General features: G+C 35.1%; 1 protein-coding gene across 3 annotated transcripts in view; it reads right to left on the minus strand.

The window, feature by feature from the left end:
- The window catches only part of Nucb2 (nucleobindin 2), a 35,701-nt gene that overhangs the window by 23,346 nt on the left and 2,958 nt on the right, over window positions 1-9,397 (minus strand). The window contains exon 3 of one of the 3 annotated variants that reach the window (XM_010615161.3): window positions 7,078-7,231. The exons of the other annotated variants lie outside the window; for them this stretch is intronic. The gene's annotated coding sequence lies outside the window, so the exon portion shown is untranslated. The remainder of the gene's footprint in view (window positions 1-7,077; window positions 7,232-9,397) is intronic. 3 annotated transcript variants of the gene reach the window in all.

The raw sequence follows: 9,397 nt of genomic DNA on the forward strand, positions 1-9,397 counted from the left end.
TTTTTTTTTTTTTTTTTTTTTTTTTGGTACCAGGGATTGAACTGGGGTCCTTGTGCTTGCAAGGTAGGAATTATTTTTTAAAAAGGGGATTTCATTAGACCTCATTGTTCTATTAAATTCTATTATGTAATTTATTTTCAGCTTAAATTCATCTTTTCATTCTTTTGAGTAAAGTATATATCTTTCTGTTACCTATTCCAAAATACTAATAAAGTTGCTTAAACTCACACCAACTATATAAAATGACTAATTTGTATGATTTATACTGCCTTTAAATATTGTTTATTTAACAAGATTAAAATTATATTGGTAAACAAGAAGCAGTTTTGGGTACTGAGCTATAAGGATTAACAACAACAAAAATCAACTACCAAAAGAAGTTCACGTCCAGATAAAATTTTAAAACAGGAAGCTGTCACACTTTGCAAACAGGTGTGAAATGTTCCACCTGCTAATCAAAGTTAGATCTTGTTTCTGTGGAAGTAGGAAAAAAACAAATTTAGAGATTGTCAGAACTGCATCTCAAGTTGGATTTATTTTTAACTTTTTCAGGAAAGAGACAATGAATTGTTACTGCCACTTCAAAACCAAAAGTTATTTCACTTATTGATAATTTTAAAGGACAAAAAAAGACTGAGATTTTAAAGGAGAAATGTGTTTGTTTTGAAATCAAATACAACAAAACTGATGAATAAAAATACTGCTAGACCCAAACATGGTGGCACAGGCCTGTAATCCCAGTACTCTGGGAGGCCAAGGCAGGAAGATACAACTTAGTGAGATCCTATCTCAAAAAAACAAGAACAAAACACCCAGAAGCAAAATGACACATATTATATGGTTTGGCTTATGTAAAATAGGCAAGTCCATAAAGAAAATAGGTTAATGGCTGCCTAGGACTATTGGTTGGTGGGTAGAAATTGAGAAATACTGTAAGTGCTAATGGGTATTATCTTTTGAGGTTGATGAAAATGTCCTAAAAATTAGAGAACAGAGATGGTTGTATAAGTTTATGTATACATTAAAAATCAATGAACTGGATACTGCAAAAAAATAAATTATAGAATATGTAAATTATATTTCTATTTTTTAAAACAAAAATACAGAAAAAAAAAAAGCTAAAATATTTTTAGATATGAAGCCAGCCGTGGTGGAGCAAGCCTGTAATCCCAGAACTCGGGAGGCTGAGGCAGGAGGATCGCTGTGAGTTCTAGATCAGGCTGGGCTACATAGTGAGTTCCAGGTCAGTCTCAACTACATAGTGAGACCCTGTCTCAAAAAACAAAACAAAACAAAACAAAATTTTAGATATGAAAGTAAAAAGTAAGTAGCCAGGCATGGCAGCACATATTTGTAAACCTCAGCTACTTGACAGGCTGATAGAAGAGGATCACAAGTTCAAGGCCAGCCTGGATAATTTAACAAGACCCTGTTTTAAAAAATAAAAAGTGCTGGCCTGGAGGTTTAGCTCAGTGGCACCAGTGCCTGCCTGGCAAGCACAAGGTCCTGAGTTTGATATCCAGTTCCGAAAAAAGATCAAAAAATAAAAAGTGCTGAGAATATAGCTCAGAGGGAGAGTGACCCTGAGTTTTATCTCCAGAAATCCCCCCAAAAAGAACAAATATAATTTATGAATCATCATCAACTATCTATACTAGCCATGCTTTATAATTTTTCATAATTATAATTTTTATATTCTTAACGGTTTTTGCTTTTTTGTTTTTCCAGTACCAAGGATTGAACTCAGGACCTTGTGCTAACCAGGAAGGTACGGTGCCACTGAGCTACATCCCCAGCCCTTAATGGTTTTTGTCTTCTTACTCTACCATTACTAGAAAAATATGTAAAAACTCTGACATTATGATTTTGGATTTTTCTGGTTTCCCTTTATAATTGAGTCAATTTTTATTTAAATATTAGGTATATATAAATTTAGAAGTTCCTCACCTTTGGTTAGATTTAATCTTATATCACACTTGAGTGACCTTTATTATCTCCTCTTGCTTTCAAGATCTATTTTATTTGGTACTAACATAGTAAACCCAGTTTTCTTTTAATATGTTAATATACACACATGTACACACACACACACACACACACACACACAAACACTCTCCATTTTTTTACCCAGCCTGACAATCTGCCTTCTACTGGAGTATTTCCTCTGTTTATGTTGAAATTATTGATTCTGTACTTAATTCTTAGATGCATAATTCCTCAGTTTAGCATCTCAGAAATCAGACTTGTCTTTAATAGTGGAAAATTAAAACATAAATGGTCAACTGACAACAGTAACAAGTCTTTACCCTCTGCACATGAATGTTATTGTGTCATAACTTTAATTTTTTTGCATTACTACTTCTTATCATTTTAAATATCTTCAAAACTATTATACTGTAATTTGGCATTAAAGTGAAAACTTCTCTGATAAGCATAGAAATGAAGCAGCTGTTAGTGAAGCAAATATTTGATATAATAACAACAATTTTACTTTCTCTTATAAAGGCACAAATAAATATTTTACCAGACTTTAGACAGGAAGATACCTGGAAATATACCAAGCTTGTTACTTGCTACAAATAAAAGCTCAATGCTTTTGTTACTGAGATACAGTATGAATTACCTATAGCAGGCAAAGCATACAAGTGACTGCAGCAGAAACTATTCCCCCCTCAGTTTCACAAACATGAAGCTGATTTGATGGATTTATGCATCATTAAGGCAAATGTCAATTTTTTTAAAAGAAACTTCCTACTAACACTGAACAGAAGTTTCATAACTTCTAGCAATGTGTAATAGAAGAAAAAGCTGATTTTAGAAATGCTGACAAAATTATCATGTACTTTTATAACCTTAAAATAATACACTAATGTTAAAGGTGCAAAAGGTAATGATATAAGAGAATGGGTTACAAAATATCACTTGTAGTACTATCCCTGCACCACTGTATCATACCACTGTAAGAACTATGATAAGTGTCTCTGGACAGAAGTTGTTGCTATATTAAATTTTAAACTACAAAATTATTTCTCAAAGATGTTATTGTTTGCCTCAATAAAAGGGAGGACAGCTGATAGCTGAGTAAAGAAAATGTAGTTAACACTATTTTGAAGGTTCAAGAGCCCTAAATAACCTGCCAAGTGTGTTGATTTCTGTCTTGATGCATTCTTAGAACATGTATTTGAATAATTAAAGAACAGGTTATCTGAATTGCTTCTCGGACTTTTGGCTAAGATCAAGTGTAGAACAGGTTATCTGAAGTCAGGTATGGTGGCACATACCTGTAATTCCAGCACTCTGGGAGGCTGAAGCAGGAAGATTGCAAGTTTGAGCCAAGACCGGACAACTTAGTGAGACCCTTAGTGAGTCTCAAAATTTTAAAAGTTTAAAAATGGATGGGACTATAGTACTGTGTGAAGGCCCTGGGTTCAATTTTTAGTTTCACAAAACAAAACAAACAAAAATCCACAAACAACAATAAACAGGCTATCTGAAAAGTAACATAAATTGTTGTCCCTGATTCTATGTCAGGACAACCACCAGCCTTCAGTGTTTTGGTCAACAAACCACATAAGGAGGATTTGAGGAAAGAACTGTTATCATCTTCTGATAAGATCGAGAAAGCACCAGCACCAAAGCTTGCAAAATGAGTGTCAGAGGCTTAAAAGAAAATCCCAGGCAAAGAGGCTTAAAGAAAATCACCCTCCCTCTTCCTGGTAGAAAGAAACACAGATGCTGACAATTGAAGGTATTTCAAAAGAGTCAGACTATGAATGTGGAGTTTTATGAATACCTTAACCAATTTATTTCACCTTTAATTATTCATGTATGCTCAAAAATGGTGTGCAAAAAATTCTCTATGTCTAAATTAATATTTATTTATTTTTTGAGACAGGGTCTCACTATGTAGTTCAGGCTGTCCTTGAATTCACTATTTAGCCCAGGCTGGCCTTGAACACACAGTGATCCTCCTGCCTCAGCTTCCCAAGTAGCGGGATCAGAGGTGTGCACCACCACATCAAGTTCTAAATTAATCTTGAAATGCCTTTTTTTTGGGGGGACCAGAAATTAAACTCTGGTCCTTGCGCTTGAGAGGCAAGTGGTGGAACCACTAAGCTAAATCCTGCCCCTTAATATGCTTTTCTTAGTAAATATAAAATTGACTTGTAGGTGATAAAGTGCAGCATCACAGTTTAATTGGCAGCATTTTTCTACACGCATACAATGATGTGTCTTAATGAGTTCTTAGAGGCAATGAAATACAGGTATTACACGTTGATTCTAAATCAGCTATCTTCTTTGAGGCCTCTAATATTTTTCTTTCCTTTCATGCCTTGTTTCTTTTTGATTGACGAAAAGGTTTTATTTTCCCCTCCATTGGTTTCTGATCATTCAGTGTTTATTCTAGGCATAACTAGGACTTTAATAAAGCCTCAGTAAATGTCAGCTGTTATAATAACAAAGGAAATGGAATGCATTGGCGTACACTAAGTAGAAGAGTAATGACAGAAAATTCTCTTTAAATACCAATATAATGTAAGTTTATCAGAGACAGGTTTTCAGGTTTTCATGCACTGCAAAAAAATATATAAATATCCACACAAAAGAAAAAGAGATGAGTGATAGAGAGTCCAAGGGAAGAAGTGAAGCCTAACCTACTTTTTTTCCAACATCAGGTCAGGAAGAATGGGCTTCTATTTTCCTTTATCACCCACTTCTTCCATAAGAAAGATAAAACCAGAGACACTGAGTTCGATGAGGATGACTAGGCTAATAATTTATTCTCTAAAGTAGGACGATGGGAAATTCTAAATCAAGAAGTCATCTTGAGACAGGGAAAGCATTGATAATTACAAAGCAAACAGACTTCTTAATCTTCTAGTATTCAGTAGATACAATTTCCCTGAATTTCCAAGTCCTAAAAAGAGAAATCAAAATTCACATTCATACACAAAGGCAGTTTCCTATTTTGATTGTGGGGCAAGATACTCTGGCAGTGGTTAAAAAGAATGATCACAGGTAAGAGGTGAAAAGAGACCAGAAAGCAGAAAGTAGTTTGTCTCTCTTGTCTTTTTCTTTTTTTAAGAGTAGGAAAAATTTATTGAGGAAAGTTTCTGTCAGGGACTGAAGGGGGATCGGAAAATGAGTTGCCCCTCTCTCTCTCTTTTCTGTTCTCCATAGTGTCTTTTTCTCCCTCCCTCAACCCTCTTCTTTTGCTTTCTCGTCCTTTTCATTTGAAGGTTGAAGAATGTTTCCTTTGAACAAACATGTATGTTCTAAGTACCCACACCAGATATCATGCTGGAAGACAAAGGTAAATGAGACAGACACAATCCTTTCCCTCAAAGGGCACTGTTTCATTTGTTTAGTGGAGATTTTTTTGTTTTTTGTTTTTCGGTTGTTTTGCAAGACTGGCAATTGAACCCAAGGCCTTTACGTTCAGCTACTTCCCCAGATCTTTTTAAATTTTAGGTTCTCACTAAGTACTTAATTGCCTAAGCTGGGCTTGAACTTGCAATCCTCCTGTCTTAGCTCCACAGAGTACTGGGGTTACAAACGTGTACCACTATACCTGGCTGCTCATAGAGTTTGGGTTTTTGTTTGTTTGTTTTATTTGTTTGTTTTGGGGTTTTTTTGGTACTAGGGATCAAACTCGAGACCTTGCACTTGTAAGGCAGGCAGCAGGTTCAACCCCAGTATAACAAAATACATATTTTGCAGAAATTAACTTTGCAGAAATTAATGTTTGCAGAATTAACTTGCTCCTCCTATCTCCTTTCTAAAAACCCTAAAAGATTGATTCAACCTTCAGATTCTTCCTCACCCCAATTTTGACTCCTTCAATTTCAATTTCCTTTTCTCAAACGTATTTATTTCATTTTTTTCAACAAAAATAATGATGACTGAACCATTTCCCATAGGACAGGATATATTTACATAATATTTACAAAGAAAAAATTCTAGAAGGAAATAAAATTTTGATAGCCTAAATAAGTTAAGCAAGGGCGAGTGGTGAGAGAGATTTCAAGATAGGTGACAGATAAGTGGTTTATAAAAAATATATATTTCAACTAGCAAGGGAGGTAAAAATAACCATACTGAATTTAAACATATGCTGAGATGGGTTATACTTATCAATATAAATTTAATTCCCAATGATGAACTATGTGACACCCTTGGGACAACTTATCTGTACCATTTTAGTGCCCTGCTAACAGCGAGCTGAATAAATGTTAGCTCATTTTAACACAACCATAAATTACCCAATAAACATTTATTGAGAATTTATAGGTAGTAACCAGGACAAAGCCCTAAACAAGACAGAAATGCTTCTATAATAAATCATGGGATACAAGAAAAACAGAAACAATTTATTAGAAGTAGTATGGAATCTAGAAATAGTAAATATGTAGGCAGATTCTTCTGCAGATTCTTTCTGTAGAAGACTCTTTCTATAGCAAATTACTGAAGCTTCTATGAGTATTTTTCAGTTTCTCAATCTCAGAGATAGAAGAGGACTAGATTCATACTGCGGTAGAGGCTATTTTCCCACTAATATCCAAATCTTCTCTTCCTTCTCAGTAACAGAAGCCCAATTTTGAGAGCAGCCATACACTCAGCTATATCTCCTTGCTCCCTTCTAGCAGGAGCCTGGGTTCAGAAAATCTCCTGAAAGAGGGAGGAGGCATCTTTGTCTCGCTGTCTGGAACTTGACTGATGGCTGAGGTCTGGCAGCCCTTTTAGGCTATGAGAATCAGAGCCACCTTAGGAATCACAGATCAACAAGCTGGAAGACTAGGTCTCATGACTTTATGAAGCCACTATACCTATCGCAGACCATCTATTTCAAGAATAATTTCAAATGAGAAAATAAATATTGTGTGTTTAAGCCATTATTAAGTTTTTTTTCTTTTTTTGAACTCAGGACCTTACATTTACAAGGGAGGTGGCAAAACCACCAAGCTAAATCCCCAGCCCTTGGTTTGTTTTTTTTCTTTTCTTTCTGTATTTTGTTACTGTTATTAGTGGTAGTTGTTTTGGTTTGTTACAAAAAGCAGTTATTAACTGAGCACTTACCTTCAGACAGGTAAAGAATTTTTATCTTCTTTTTTACAGATGAAGCAACTAAGATCCAGAGAGGGAGGATGACTTGCACAATACCAAGTTAGTGAAGAGTGACTCTTGACTGCTAGTTCCAATGCTTTTTTCATGAAAAACTGACTCTTAGGTTCTAAATGTATTTTTTTTAAAAAGGAAAAATATAAAGACACAATAAATATAATAATACATTTAGACAGTGTAGTATAATGATACATGGCACTGTATGCATTTGTCACATAGTATGAAAAGGAAAAAGTATCAATTTTATGATATAGAAGACTACATTACATGCTATTGAGTGGAGGAGAGATATATGAAATAAATAGAATCAAAGACCAGAATAACTAATGATATTAATTCACTGTGCCCAAGTTTTACATTGCTCCCCTTTTAAGTAACAAAGAGGAATTCAGGTTAGAAGCTCATTTTATTTTCAGCAACAAGACTCCAAGTTATGGAGGAACTTTTCCGGTTAAATTCTTAGCTGGAATTTTTCTTTACTGTTATCATTATTTTTAAAATAAGTAAACTTGATTCAGTCTGTCATAGAGATCAGCAGTAAGATAAAATATTGCACATTCTTCTTTGAAACTCCACTACATAATAATTAAAACAGCCCATGTGCAAACTCATTGGTGAATATAAACAATTATTTCTAAGTTGTCCAAAAAATAAGCAAATATTTTCATTTTTAATAACACCCATATGTGCACACACACATGCATACATACACACACACACACACACACACACAACACATTTTTTCCCCTCAATACTAGCAAGTGGACCTGGTGAGTGCTAAGATACCTCTCCAGTCCTTTTCAATTTTTCATTTTGAGACAGGGTCTCACTAAGTTGCCTCGGCTGGTTTTGAACTTATAATGCTCCAGCCTCAAGCTTCTGGTTAGCTGAGGTTATAAAAGTTCATCATGCCCAGCTGTTTGATTTTTAGACAGTATATTTAATATAAAATCATCTATGCAGAGTGGTCATATGAATGTTGGAGCTTGTAAAGGTACATGACTTTCACTTGTAGACCATGGTAAATCAAATCCTAACTTCTTCTATTTATTTGCAAGCTATTTGTTTTTCTTCCTTTTTTTTTAAAGGTGCTCAGGCTGGAACTCAGGGCTAATAAAGTGTTCTATCATATTACTGGAACCATATCCTCAGCCTTCTACTTGGTTTGTTTTCTTTCTTTCTTTTTTTTTTTTTTTTTTTTTTTTTTATTTTTTTTTTTTTTTTTGAGAAAGGATCTCACTTTGTAGTTCAGCCTTCAGCCTAGCCTTGAACTCACTACATATCCCATGCTGGTCTCGAACTCATGGTAATCCTCCTGCCTCAGCCTCCTGAGTGCTGGGATTACAGGTGTGCACCACCGTATCCAGCCCTACTTGGTTTTCTGAGTCCCGATTTTCTTACCTATAAAATTTAACTAATACCTGTCCATAAGTTTGTTCACAGGATGAAAATAATAATGAATACAAAGCAATTAATATGGTACATGATAATAGCAAGTGCTCAAGTATTAATGCCTACATACATTTATTTTTGAAAGGCCACATTAAAGCTTTTCTCTGAACACTGCTATAACCAAAGCTCTACTGCAGAACACATCAACAAGAACTGAACACAATCTCTTCTTCCTAGCTGTTACAACACTGAGCTGAAACAAAAGAGCCAGGTTTTTTTTCCTGAGCCTGGAAACCTGGGTTGCTTCTTCTTATTGTCACTGGGTGAAAAAAAGGGTGGGGCAGGGAAAAATAAATGGCTTCTGAGTTTCTGGATTGCAGCAGTGACAAGGGCAACAAGCTAATCTGGTGCTCAGATGGTTTTCTCTTTGAAAATGAGAGTCAGGTTTAAAATAAAACAGCAAGTGTGTGACCAGATGATCTGGACTTCAAACCCTCCTTAATCAAGATGTCATTATAGGGCCAGGGATTTAGCTCAGTGGTGCTGCCTGCTGCCTTGCAAATGCAAGGACCTGAGTTCAATCCTCAGTACAAAAGAGAAAAAAAAGACATCATTATATAGTTTTGTTTCTGATGTTCCTATCAGTAGAAAGGGACAGCAACCATGGAACCCATTATATCTTCTTTCATTCCAGTATTCTTTATAAACAGGCATATGAAAAACATAAACTGTTGTTCAAATGCACCACTCAAAAGTATATTTATTAAAATTACAATGACCTCTGGGGCCAGGGATTTAGCTCAGTAGTTCCACTGCCTGCCTTGCAAGCGCAAGGACCCTAGTTGGATCCACAGTACAAAAAAAAAAAAAAAAAAAAAAAAAA

Source organism: Fukomys damarensis, unplaced genomic scaffold, assembly GCF_012274545.1.
Source record: "Fukomys damarensis isolate Sample0158 unplaced genomic scaffold, DMR_v1.0_HiC HiC_scaffold_16, whole genome shotgun sequence".
Lineage (NCBI taxonomy): Eukaryota > Metazoa > Chordata > Mammalia > Rodentia > Bathyergidae > Fukomys > Fukomys damarensis.